At 42.8% G+C, this 13,588-nt stretch overlaps 1 non-coding gene across 1 annotated transcript; it reads right to left on the bottom strand.

Moving 5' to 3' along the window:
- Positions 1 to 7,802: 7,802 nt before the first annotated feature.
- On the bottom strand, positions 7,803 to 7,885 carry trnal-uaa. The gene has a single exon. It is a non-coding gene; the product is annotated as a tRNA-Leu (tRNA).
- Between the last annotated feature and the right edge of the window lie 5,703 nt (positions 7,886 to 13,588).

Raw genomic sequence — 13,588 nt, 5'->3', positions numbered from 1 at the left:
CTTGTCTTATAGGGTGTTGTATACACTTAGTGCCACCTTCAGATGAGATTCATTTTGGTGTCGGCCATATTATTCTGTTTATTTTAAGAGAGCGCCTCATCTGTGCTAAATTCTCCCTCCGAGCTGTAAAAGAAAACATTACTTTAGGGTTGCTAGGCAACCGGAATCCTTATATTTAATTGGTCTGGAGACAAGCTTTGTAAATTACTGGTTTTACAGAAAGCTGGATTTAGTGCCCACTCTGAGGGCTGGAACTTAACCCTCTAGTCTAAGGGCCTGTGTGCTTGGCTTCTGCTAAGCTAACATATGGAATTGTTTTATGATGGTCATACCAAGGATCATTTAGCTATTTGATTTGGAATTTTAGGACCCCAGGTATAAAAAAAAATACATTTGAAACATTGAATTTGGCCTTCCAGCAATCAGCCCATAGAAATGCATTGAATAGCAGATGCATACATGGAAAAACAGATAGTAAATCAAAAGGAAATATGTTCTGAAGTGTCTGTCCTATATCTGAGAGATATAAGAAAGCCCAGGAAAAAAATATATTATATTATTTTACTGTGGAATGACTTATTCACTTTCATAAATGATTCCTTCAGATGAGTGACACTTGTGAGGGTCGTAGAGCAAAACAGAGAACACCATTGTGTTTTTGAGAGTCAAATCTTTCCATAGAGGGGTCATATTAGTTTGTAGCCCAAACCGATCGGACGCTACAGACGTTTTCGTGAAATTATTTTCGGGATGTCTCCTGGTCTGACAAACACTGCTGTAGCTCTGCCACCTTCCACTGCAAATGTGGAAGGGCGACATCGGCCCTTAAACAGATGGATTTTGATGTGGTTGATTTTTATGCTAATCAAATTTTTGTGGGGGCGTGGACATTGACTCTATTTAAAAAGATTCTCCTGTACTTTTGTATACTTTTTATCCAGTAGTTCTGAAAGTAGTGCTCACGAGCCAAAAATGCCCCCCAGAAAATGTTGTACTATGCCACATATGTGCAGATATGTGCACCACGTCATTTCTCTCTCTCTTTTTCTCTCTGCTGTGTGTGCATCTTCCTAGCGGTCACTCAAATGTTGAGGGGCTGAAGCTCATTGGCTAGAACGCGAATTGCTAGGGTGCTGGCCCACGTGAGGGAAAATGGCGCAGCACAGCTATCAGAAAAACAGTCGCTTTCAAACTAGGGATTTTGTGGATAATTGAGGTAAGACAGTAATTCTGCTCATAGATTATGCATGTAAGAACTACACATTGACACATCCAGCCCAAAGCGGGAGGTTTAAGAAATACTTAGTAGTCCCCGGAGCATGTCTTTAAAACCACTGGGAGACAGGACCAGGAAAGGGATAACTACTGTAGCTGCCCTATGGGCTATGGCCATGGGCTAACACAGTCATATCCTCCCAACACGGGCAAAGTGACTTGCATACACTCACTGACACTGAAGCACACAGACTGTCTACCTCCCAAGTGATTACATTTTCAACGGGCTTTCAACAATCAACAACACAGAAAAAAGCAAAGCACAGCACAGCACAGCGACCCTGGGCCTAAACACACTATGGGAGAACTGACATGTAAAAGGCTCTCAAAGGCACACACACACACACACACACACACACACACACACACACACACACACACACACACACACACACACAGGAGGACTGAGGGCTGACTAACTCATATTATGAGAATGAGGAGTTTAAAAGGAGAGGGAATTAAAGGTGTGGCTTGTAACCCATTCCTGCATTCTTGCCTTTCCTTTTATTTATCTTACTCCTTTCTGCATCTTTGTAGCTCTCCTCCCTCCCCCTCCCTCCCTCCCTCCCTCCCTGCCTCCCTGCCTCCCTCCCTGCCTCCCTCCCTCCCTCCCTCCCTGCCTCCCTCCCTCCCTCCCTCCCTCCCTCCCTACCGCTAACCATATCTTGCTCTCTCTTTGTCCCATAGGCTCTTTCTGTCACTCCCACCATGGGAATTGAAGTTGTCCACCTTAAACAGGATTTCGGTTCTTGTTAGCATTTCCTTTGGACTGCTGACTTTGTGCATGTACCTTGCAACAATCAATCAATCAATCAATTTTATTTTATATAGCCCTTCGTACATCAGCTAATATCTCGAAGTGCTGTACAGAAACCCAGCCTAAAACCCCAAACAGCTAGTAATGCAGGTGTAGAAGCACGGTGGCTAGGAAAAACTCCCTAGAAAGGCCAAAACCTAGGAAGAAACCTAGAGAGGAACCAGGCTATGAGGGGTGGCCAGTCCTCTTCTGGCTGTGCCGGGTGGAGATTATAACAGAACCATACCAAGATGTTCAAAAATGTTCATAAGTGACAAGCATGGTCAAATAATAATCACGAATAAATCTCAGTTGGCTTTTCATAGCCGATCATTAAGAGTTGAAAACAGCAGGTCTGGGACAGGTAGGGGTTCCATAACCGCAGGCAGAACAGTTGAAACTGGAATAGCAGCAAGGCCAGGCGGACTGGGGACAGCAAGGAATCACCACGGCCGGTAGTCCCGACGTATGGTCCTAGGGCTCAGGTCTCTCAGTTGGCTTTTCATAGCCGATCATTAAGAGTTGAAAACAGCAGGTCTGGGACAGGTAGGGGTTTCGTAACCGCAGGCAGAACAGTTGAAACTGGAATAGCAGCAAGGCCAGGCGGACTGGGGACAGCAAGGTGTCAGCATGCCCGGTAGTCCTGACGTATGGTCATAGGGCTCAGGTTCTCAGAGAGAAGAGAGAACAAGAGAATTAGAGAGAGCATACTTAAATTCACACAGGACACTGGATAAGACAGGAGAAGTACTCCAGGTATAACCAACTAACCCCAGCCCCCCGACACATAAACTACTGCAGCATAAATACTGGAGGCTGAGACAGGAGCGGTCCGGAGACACTGTGGCCCCATCCGAAGAAACCCCCGGACAGGGCCAAACAGGAAGGATATAATATTTATGTGTGTGCAACACACACACATAAATATATACTCACACCCACAAACTATTGACTGTTAACACACACACACACACACACACACCCACACTGCACATAGCCATGTGGTCATGTCTTATCTGACCTCTTGCAGAATGCACAGCAGAAAAATTAACCTCCTCTTGGTTCTGACAGCACTTCACTCACACACACACACACACACACAAACACACACACACACCACACATTATTACACACAAGTAAAATCAGTTAGATCAGCCATTGCCAACAAGGACAATGCTCCAAAAGATAAATGCTTTATACTAATTAGGTCAATGATAGGACGTACTAGATCTCAATTTGATGATGTCATTGAACTCAGCATTGGCTGCTCCCTCGGCAGTGTCGCCAGGTGATGCCACGGTAGCCATTTTGTCCACCAGGTCCTCGTCTGTTTCCCTCCTTTAGAATGTTAATCAGTTTCTTTTTTCTTTTAAAAAGGAATCCCAGTTCTTCACATGCAATGGTCTTTCCTTGTCACCTAAAAAGGAAAAAGACATGTATTTAAAGAATTTACATATTATTTGGATGCTGTTGAGGCCTAGCTTGGTGGGTTGATTGAATCTGGTCTTGTGTAATAACATAACATGCAATAACATTGATCTATCTTACTCATCTTTAGGTGTCTGAGAACTATGATCACAACAGATTGCACAAAGCGAGGTTGTTGACCTGACCTACAAGCAGAGGGTGATCTCACCTTTCTCTAAAACTAAACGCAGGACAACTCAATCCATTATTGTCCAAAGAGCACTCTCAACATGGGCCTCTAGAAATGCACTCCACCCTGGGTAAATCCATTTGAATTGAATCACTTTTGACCTTAACGAAGGCGGGGTGGGAAACATGGTTTCCAGGTGGGGAGGGAGGATGTGTGCGGGTGGATGGGGGGCTGAGGGGAGGAATGGGTTAGAGCTGTCTTTGTATGCATTTCTCTGTTTATTATATATATATATATATATATATATATATATATATATATATATATATATATATATATATATATATACAAAAAAAAATTGTAACAAGTATTTGATACACTGCCGATTTTGCAGGTTTTCCTACTTACAAAGCATGTAGAGGTCTGTAGTTTTTTATCATAGGTACACTTCAACTGTGAGAGACGGAATCTAAAACAAAAATCCAGAAAATCACATTGTATGATTTTTAAGTAATTAATTTGCATTTTATTACATGACATAAGTATTTGATCACCTACCAACCAATAAGAATTCTGGCTCTCACAGACCTGTTAGTTTTTCTTTAAGAAGCCCTCCTGTTCTCCACTCAATACCTGTATTAACTGCACCTGTTTGAACTCGTTACCTGTATAAAAGACACCTGTCCACACACTCAATCAAACAGACTCCAACCTCTCCACAATGGCCAAGACCAGAGAGCTGTGTAAGGACATCAGGGATACAATTGTAGACCTGCACAAGGCTGGGATGGGCTACAGGACAATAGGCAAGCAGCTTGGTGAGAAGGCAACAACTGTTGGCGCAATTATTAGAAAATGGAAGAAGTTCAAGATGATGGTCAATCACCCTCGGTCTGGGGCTCCATGCAAGATCTCACCTCGTGGGGCATCAATGATCATGAGGAAGGTGAGGGATCAGCCCAGAACTACACGGCAGGACCTGGTCAATGACCTGAAGAGAGCTGGGACCACAGTCTCAAAGAAAACCATTAGTAACACACCGCGCCGTCATGGATTAAAATCCTGCAGCGCACGCAAGGTCCCTCCTGAGTGGCGCAGTGGTCTAAGGCACTGCATCGCAGTGCTAACTGTGCCACTAGAGATCCTGGTTCAAATCCAGGCTCTGTCGCAGCCGGCCGCGACCGGGAGACTCATGGGTGGCGCACAATTGGCCCAGCGTCATCCAGGGTAGAAGAGGGAATGGCCGGCAGGGATGTAGCTCAGTTGATAGAGCATGGCGTTTGCAACGCCAGGGTTGTGGGTTCGATTCCCATGGGGGGCCAGTATAAAAAAATAAAAATAAAATTAAAAAAATATGTATTCACTAACTGTAAGTCGCTCTGGATAAGAGCGTCTGCTAAATGACTAAAAATGTAAATGTAAATGTAAAAATGTCCCCCTGCTCAAGCCAGCGCATGTCCAGTCCCGTCTGAAGTTTGCCAATGACCATCTGGATGATCCAGAGGAGGAATGGGAGAAGGTCATGTGGTCTGATGAGACAAAAATATAGCTTTTTGGTCTAAACTCCACTCGCCGTGTTTGGAGGAAGAAGAAGGATGAGTACAACCCCAAGAACACCATCCCAACCGTGAAGCATGGAGGTGGAAACATCATTCTTTGGGGATGCTTTTCTGCAAAGGGGACAGGACGACTGCACCGTATTGAGGGGAGGATGGATGGGGCCATGTATCATGAGATCTTGGCCAACAACCTCCTTCCATCAGTAAGAGCATTGAAGATGGGTCGTGGCTGGGTCTTCCAGCATGACAACGACCCGAAACACACAGCCAGGGCAACTAAGGAGTGGCTCCATAAGAAGCATCTCAAGGTCCTGGATTGGCCTAGCCAGTCTCCAGACCTGAACCCAATAGAAAATCTTTGGAGGGAGCTGAAAGTCCATATTGCCCAGCGACAGCTCCGAAACCTGAAGGATCTGGAGAAGGTCTGTATGGAGGAGTGGGCCAAAATCCCTGTGTGCAAACCTGGTCAAGACCTAGAGGAAACGTATGATCTCTGTAATTGCAAACAAAGGTTTCTGTACCAAATATTAAGTTCTGCTTTTCTGATGTATAAAATACTTATGTCATGCAATAAAATGCAAATTCATTACTTAAAAATCATACAATGTGATTTTCTGGATTTTTGTTTTAGATTCCGTCTCTCACAGTTGAAGTGTACATATGATAAAAATTACAGACCTCTACATGCTTTGTAAGTAGGAAAACCTGCAAAATTGGCAGTGTATCAAATACTTGTTCTCCCCACTGTATATCTCATTAAGGGAGCCTAAAGATAAATAATCCACTTGTTTAGATAGGAAAATTGTACTCCATTAATAAAGAATTAAAATTTAAGGTGAGTATGTTGGGGGCAACTGGCCCCTCCTCTAATGGAGCAACTGCCCCCCTCCCCCAGCAATCCAATACAAGCAATGGTACCTAAATTAGCATCTTCCTAATCATGTCCAACGTCATTGAGTTACACAGTCATTTTATATATACTGTAGGATGATTTGGACATGATTTGGCATGAAAATGAAGAGGGACCTTACATCAATTCCTCATCATAATGAGGATATTAATAGTGAGATGTGCAATATCATTTTGTTTCAATATTTGATTTATTTAAGTAAAATAATACACCAAAACTTTAACTGTTAAGAGTAAAAAAAAAAAAAGTGTAAACTGAATCCACTTATTTCCCTTCATAGTTTGTTTGCCTAAGTATGACCATCAAACACATACCTCATTTTTACCAAACATTTTTGTGTCAGCCAATCGACATTGTTCTTAGGGGGGGGGGGGGGCACGTTACTTATGTCTAATTGATATTAAAGGCCAAAAGGCAACACTTGCTGGCTGTGATTGAGTAATGGAAATCTAAAAAACAGTCTCTGCCTGGACCCCCAGTGGCTTTAGTGACGTGGAGCTGTTGCTCTTCCGTTGTAGGCCGTTGTCCGGATCGATTGTACAAATTAGTGCTCCACATGGCCCTCGCGCAGGTTTCAGGTAACAGCACAGGTAAAGTGAGCCGATCAGCCGATCAGAGAGGAGGACTCCAAAAAGAAGACGGAATGTAAGACCCAACCTGACCTATAAACCAGTTGGAGAGAGAGCTTATTTGTAGGGAAAAGAACCATAGGCCAAATGCTATAAGCAGCTGACAAATGCTCTCAAATGCTAAATCCTGCATGAAATTAGTCAACATTTGATATTAAACTTTGAATACACCGGTAGCAGTATCTGTATCAGATATTGCAATAGGTATTACATATTAACATGTATTTACAAAACTACCATTTAATACAATGTTGTTAACAGTTATTTTATTACTGTGTAGTTACATAGATATATGGAAACCTAGGATAAAGTGTTACTGTCTGAGATATATAATACTGCTCTAATTATTGTAACGTAAATGCTGTGGTGCCCCTGGCCTGAAAATTATCGAATTGAATGGGCATGTATTACGGGCCTACACATAAAGGAGTTCTAGGGACCCCTTGTGTCCAAAAGAGGACATTGTCCTGTCATTTAATCACTGCTGATAAAATAAACCAACGTTTTTCTAAACAGAGATGTGGCATGAATGATGCTCAGGAGTAAAATAGTAATAGTCAAGTGCACGTTACGTATTTGAACAATAAGCACAATTTACACATTTTTTTGTAAACATCATAACCCGTTGTTATTACAACATTATTACGTCGTAGTTAATCAAGACAATACATTACATTGACCAGTAGGAGGTAGCCATATACGCTTTATCATTTGACATAAACGAGAAATAAACAGTCATATAATATATTAAACTGCTTCTTATACGACATAAAGGTGTAAAAATAACAGTACCCCAACTATCAGATATTATGTTACAATCTAACACACTGAAAATGGTGCCGAATTACGTTGTAACATTCTAACTGTGTTTATTGCTACAAACTGACTGCAGCATGTTACAAGCAATACACTATGGTTGTGTAGAGCATCTGCCTACAATACTAACCCTTCAATTGAATAGCAATGCCGCATATTTTTGTGTTCATGAAAGATGTAAATGCTTCTAATTTCACAGAATTCCTTGAGAAAAATATTCTACCAGGAGTGGGGTTCGAACCCACGCGGACACATGTCCATTGGATCTTAAGTCCAACGCCTTAACCACTCGGCCATCCTGGTATGTACAAAAACTTGCATGGACGTCTTGGTTTATAAACCTGAGTGAACCATTTTTATGTATAAGGATGTCTTGGTTTATAAACTTGAGAGTGAACCATTTGTATGTGTATTTACACAGCTTGCCAAGCAAGTACTTTACAGCGGCGGTAGCTGCATGTACACTTACATGCAGAGTAATAATTCGATATTAAACAGATTATGGCAGTAAACAGATTATACAATAGTCATGTAAACACCTTACTTTACTTATCTTAATCGGTGTAAGGTCAAACTCGAAGTAATCATACGCCAATTAAAGAACCTGGTTTTCTGGGCAATCTTTTGAATTATTAGGACATGTAAACGCCTTAATCGGCGTTCCAACTGTGTATTTGATCTGCGCATGTGCTAGCACCAGCCGAGCTTGCCTCCCTCTTTAGCACGAGTGAAGTGAATTAGGAACAACTGAATGTATGCGTTTTAGAAGTAGTTTTCACATACACATTTTGCAGTGGGTATAGAAACCACCTTTCAAAGCCTTACAGCCTGAAATGAAAACACATAAAATCTGACTTTTTCCGGCTTTATTTACACACAGTAACCCAGAATATCCAAGTGCCAAATAAACATCGAAAAACCTCTGAAAATTAATGAAAATTAAAACAGTAAAATACCCTATTTGGATGTGAACACCCCCTGAGTTAATACTTGGTGGAACCACCTTTTGCTTGAATTACAGCCATGAGTCTCTTTGAATACATCTCTACTAACTTTGCACACATAGCAATATTAATAATAATAATAAATAATAAAGCCGTAAAAAGTCTGATTTTATGTGTTTTAATTTCAGGCTGTAAATCAACAAAAGGTGAACATTTTGAAAGGAGGTGGTGACTCTCTATACCCACTGTATATGTCCGAACTCAGAATCAAATATTCTTACCAAAAATAACATGGTCGCTGTGGTAGAACGTTTATTTTGATTGCTGATTTTCTGCATTTATCGGAATGCCATGGTAGCCTGATTTCGGATGTGTCCATGAAAACAAGATTATTAGAGAAATTTTGCTTCTTGCAAAGCATGTAAACGTTTTAATCAAACTATTATATTAATTTGATTATCCACAATAATCGCAAATAATTCGATATTAATCTGATTATGGCAGTAGGTAGATTATGCAATGTAATATTTGTGTTGTGGAGACTATCACCAGGCAGGAGACGAGAGTACAGTTTAGTGTTGTTTAGTAAAAACATCTGGTGCCCCACAGCCCCCGGGCCAATAATGCAATGTAACATTACACTGCCTTAATACATTACTGCTTAGTAATAGCATAGTAATTAATATAGATAGATATTGATCACCAATACTACACTCCTCTCCATTGTCACGCCTGCTGTTACACACACCTCTTACCATCATTACGTGCATCAGCGCTCATTGGACTCACCTGGACTCCTTCACTTTGTTGATTGCCCCTTCTATATCTGTCTGTTCCCAAGTTTGATCCCTGTGTCTGCATTGATGTTGTTTCGTTTCCCCTGTACAGAGGCTGTCCGTGTTTTGTTCCATGTCTTTTATTTATTAAATCATCACCCTGTACTTTCTTCCCGTCTCCCAGCGTCTGTCGAACCGAGATCGTCACACCCATAGATTTTAACTTCCAGACGACAAGGTAAATACGTTTGGGAAATATTAATGCAATATCTGATCAATGCATTCTTAAACATTTCTCAACTACTGGGTTGAAGCAGACTTTTCAGAGCCCAGCACAAATCCAGGAGATTATTCTGCCCCGATGATGGAACTTGTGTCCTAGTAACTAACCCAGGTAATGTCCTTTTTCTTTCCTTTTATATAAGACATATTAAAGTGTTTGTTTAACTGTTTGTTACCTCCTGAAACAGCTCAACTCACAGGTCAAGCTTTTGAGGTGCCCTTCGCTGTCAAACAGGATATCGCCGCTCCTCCTGGCCTTCCGGTGGTGGGCCAGGTTCGGATGGAAGGTCAGGCTCTGTTTCTCCCGTACGTCCACAGTCAGGAGAATAGTCCTGGGGGTCGTTATTGTTCTTGTTCTCTCAGCATGTCTCTGCTGGGGTGTTGGACCGTAGCAGATGATCCACATGAACGTTGACATGGCGATGACCAACTTGGACTTGGTAAGTCAAAGGTCCTCTGCGTCGCAAGATCACACCTGTGTACCACAGGCGCTTGGGGTGTCTGAAATCACGTAACATCACCCTTTCTATCTGACAGTCTTTGAGTGTCTGTCATGAGATTTCTTCTGCTGTAGCTGGTGCTTTGCCACAGTGTTTGACAAGTCTGGTTTAAAAAATGTCAGGCGGGTACGTGGTTGGCGTTTCAGAAACAGTTCCGATGGTATACGTTCTGTTACTGTGTGTGGTGTGTTATGGTAAATAAACAGGAAACAGGGAAGCCTTTGGTAGGTGGGCACAGAATGAACCTCAAATCTAGTCTAGGCCTTCTTAAAGGTTTGCACGGCTCTCTCCGCTGCTCCGTTTGATTCCGGATGGTAAGGTGGTGACAGGATGTGCCTTACTCCATTGTTCTTGAGAAACATTTCGAAATCGTTCGACGTGAAAGGAGGGCTATTGTACGAGACGAGCACCTTGACTAGTCCAAAGGATGCGAATAGGTGTCTGAGAAGATTGATGGTCTTCTCAGCTGTGGTCAGTTGAGTAGGGAACACTTCCATCCACTTGGAATGGACAACAAGAAAGTGTTGCTTGTCAATCTTGGCATAATCCACATGATGCTTTCCCATGGTATAGCAGCCCAGGACCATCAATGAAGAGGTGCAGTAGCAGGCTTGTTGTGAACAACTTTACAGGGGAGCAGTGGCCTACATGCTGCTGAATGTCCTGATCCAGTCTATGCCTCCACAGATAACTGCACAGGGGGCTTTCATTCGAGTGATCCCTGGTTGTCCCTCATGCAGGTCAGATAGCAGTCTCCTCTTAAATTTGTGATGTACCACCACCCTTGATCCCCTTGATCAGTAAACAACTGGTCTTTCTTGTCGATGATTGGACGATAGTTATTGTCATTTACGAAGGTTGGCCAGCCAGGTCTTCCTCTTGTCCTCTGCTATGTCTGAAGCAGATACAGTATGGGCAGTTCGTCGATGAGAGAGATCTGGAAGACTGCTCTATCATCTTCACTGTCTGAGTCACTTTTGCATGGTAGTCTTGATAGTGCATCGGTATTTGCGTGATCACTGGATCGTCTGTACTCAATCTCGTAGTTGTAAGCTAGCAATATCAGAGCCCAACGCTGCATTTGAACTGCAGCCAGGGTTGGTATGGCTGATTTTGGTCCAAGGATGGCCAACAGAGGCTTGTGATCTGTTAGCAGTTGGAATTTCCTTCCTTAGAGGTATTTGTGAAACTTCTTCACTCCTAATATTATGCTTAGGGCTTCCTTCTCAATTTGAGCATAATTTTTCTCATTGGTGACAGAGTCTGTGATGCAAATGCAATAGTGTGTTCTTAACATGTGAGATGACGGCTCCTACTCCGTATGGAGATGCATCACACGCGAGTCTCAGCTTCATTTCTGTGTCGTAGTGGGCAAGCCACTTGCTCTTTAGCAGACACTGTTTGCAAGTCTTGAATGTGTCTTCGCATTGTGGAGACCAATTCCACTTTGTATCGGCCTGCAGCAGTTGATGAAGCGGATGCAACAATGTGGACAAGTTTGCCACAAACTTTCCGTAATAGTTCAGGAGCCCCAAAAATGACCTCAGCTCTGAAACATTTGTGGGTGCTGGTGCATTTATGATTGCTTCCACCTTGCTGTTGGTTGGATGCAGTCCTTGTGCGTCAATCTTGTATCCGAGATACTCCACTGAGTCCTGGAGGAACTCACACTTGCTGCTTTTCATTCTCACTCCGTATTTCTCCAGTCTTGACATCACTTTGTCCAGCACTACAAGGTGCTCTTCAATGGTTGGTGCTGACAAGAGGATGTCGTCCATGAAGCACACAACATTGTCTATGCCGTCCAAGATCTGATCCATTGTGTGTCGGAATTGCTGGAACTGTCGAGATTCCATAAGCCAAGAAATTGAATCTGAATAGCCCCTAGTGTTTATTGATGGTCAGATACTGTTCTGACTCCGGATCCAGCTTCAGTTGCTGATAAGCGAATGACAAGTTCAGCTTACCGATAACCTTCCCACCAGCTAGAGTGGCAAACTGATCTCCAGCGTTTGGTAGTGGATATTCCTCTGGGAGTATGCAGCGATTTACTGTGACCTTGTAGTCTCTGCACATTCTGACAGCCTTGTCTTTCTTTGGGACTACAACGATCGGAACGGCCCAGTCGCTCCTCTCCACTTTTGTGATGATGTTCAATTTTAGTCTCATCTTACCAGAGTACCTTCTTCCATATGTTTGGGGAGTCTCCCACAACATGTTTGCTTATTTTGGCTTTTTTCTGGCCACTCTTCCATAAAGCCCAGCTCTGTGGAGTGTACGGCTTAAAGTGGTCATATAGACAGATACTCCAATCTCCGCTGTGGAGCTTTGCAGCTCCTTCAGGGTTATCTTTGGTCTCTTTGTTGCCTCTCTGATTAATGCCCTCCTTGCCTGGTCTCTTGGCAGGTTTGTTGTGGTGCCATATTCTTTCAATTTTTTAATAATGGATTTAATGGTGCTCTGTGGGATGTTCAAAGTTTCGGATATTTTTTATAACCCAACCATGATCTGTACTTCTCCACAACTTTGTCCCTGACCTGTTTGGAGAGCTCCTTGGTCTTCATGGTGCCGTTTGCTTGGTGGTGCCCCTTGCTTAGTGGTGTTGCAGACTCTGGGGCCTTTCAGAACAGGTGTATATATATACTGAGATCATGTGACAGATCATGTGACACTTAGATTGCACACAGGTGGACTTTATTTAACTAATTATGTGACTTCTGAAGGTAATTGGTTGCACCAGATCTTATTTAGGGGCTTCATAGCAAAGGGGGTGAATACATATGCATGCACCACTTTTCCATTATTTATTTTAATAACAAGTTATTTTTTTAATTTCACTTCACCAATTTGGACTATTTTGTGTATGTCCATTACATGAAATCCAAATAAAAATCCATTTAAATTACAGGTTGTAAAGCAACAAAATAGGAACAACGCCAAGGGGGGTGAATACTTTTGCAAGGCACTGTAAATAAGATAGACAGCCATCCAATATTAGTTTAATTTATGACACAAATGTTAGCTTGTGTCACGCCTAATCCTGCTCCCTCCCTCCGGCGCTCGATGTCGCCCGTCTACTAACCACCGGTCCTGGCTTCATTATTATGCACACCTGTTCCCCATCATTACGCACACCTGGTCGCCATTCCCTCCTTGATTACTCCCCCTTTATTTAGCCCTCAATTGTCTTCAGTCACTAGGTGTTATTGTTTTCTCTCTCATTCTGTACGCTCCTCATGTTTGTTCATATGCATCGGTTCTTTATTAAACTCACCTTCTGCACCTGTTTCCTGACTCCCGGCGTATATGTTACAGAATAACACCTCGACGATATGGAAGCAGCAGAAGATTCAATCCTCTTCCATACGGTTAACGAACAAGGTCATCTACTCCATCAACACCATGACCAGCTGGTGAAACTGGGTACGGCCATGGAGGAGGTCCTCCGCGTTCTCCACCGCCTCGACACCACTAGCGAGGTTCTCCATTCCCCTATCAGAGGGC

The sequence above is a fragment of the Coregonus clupeaformis genome, chromosome 36, assembly GCF_020615455.1.
Source record: "Coregonus clupeaformis isolate EN_2021a chromosome 36, ASM2061545v1, whole genome shotgun sequence".
NCBI lineage: Eukaryota > Metazoa > Chordata > Actinopteri > Salmoniformes > Salmonidae > Coregonus > Coregonus clupeaformis.
The sequence above is the reverse complement of the archived record's forward strand: the minus strand, read 5'-3'. Positions and strand labels throughout refer to the sequence as shown.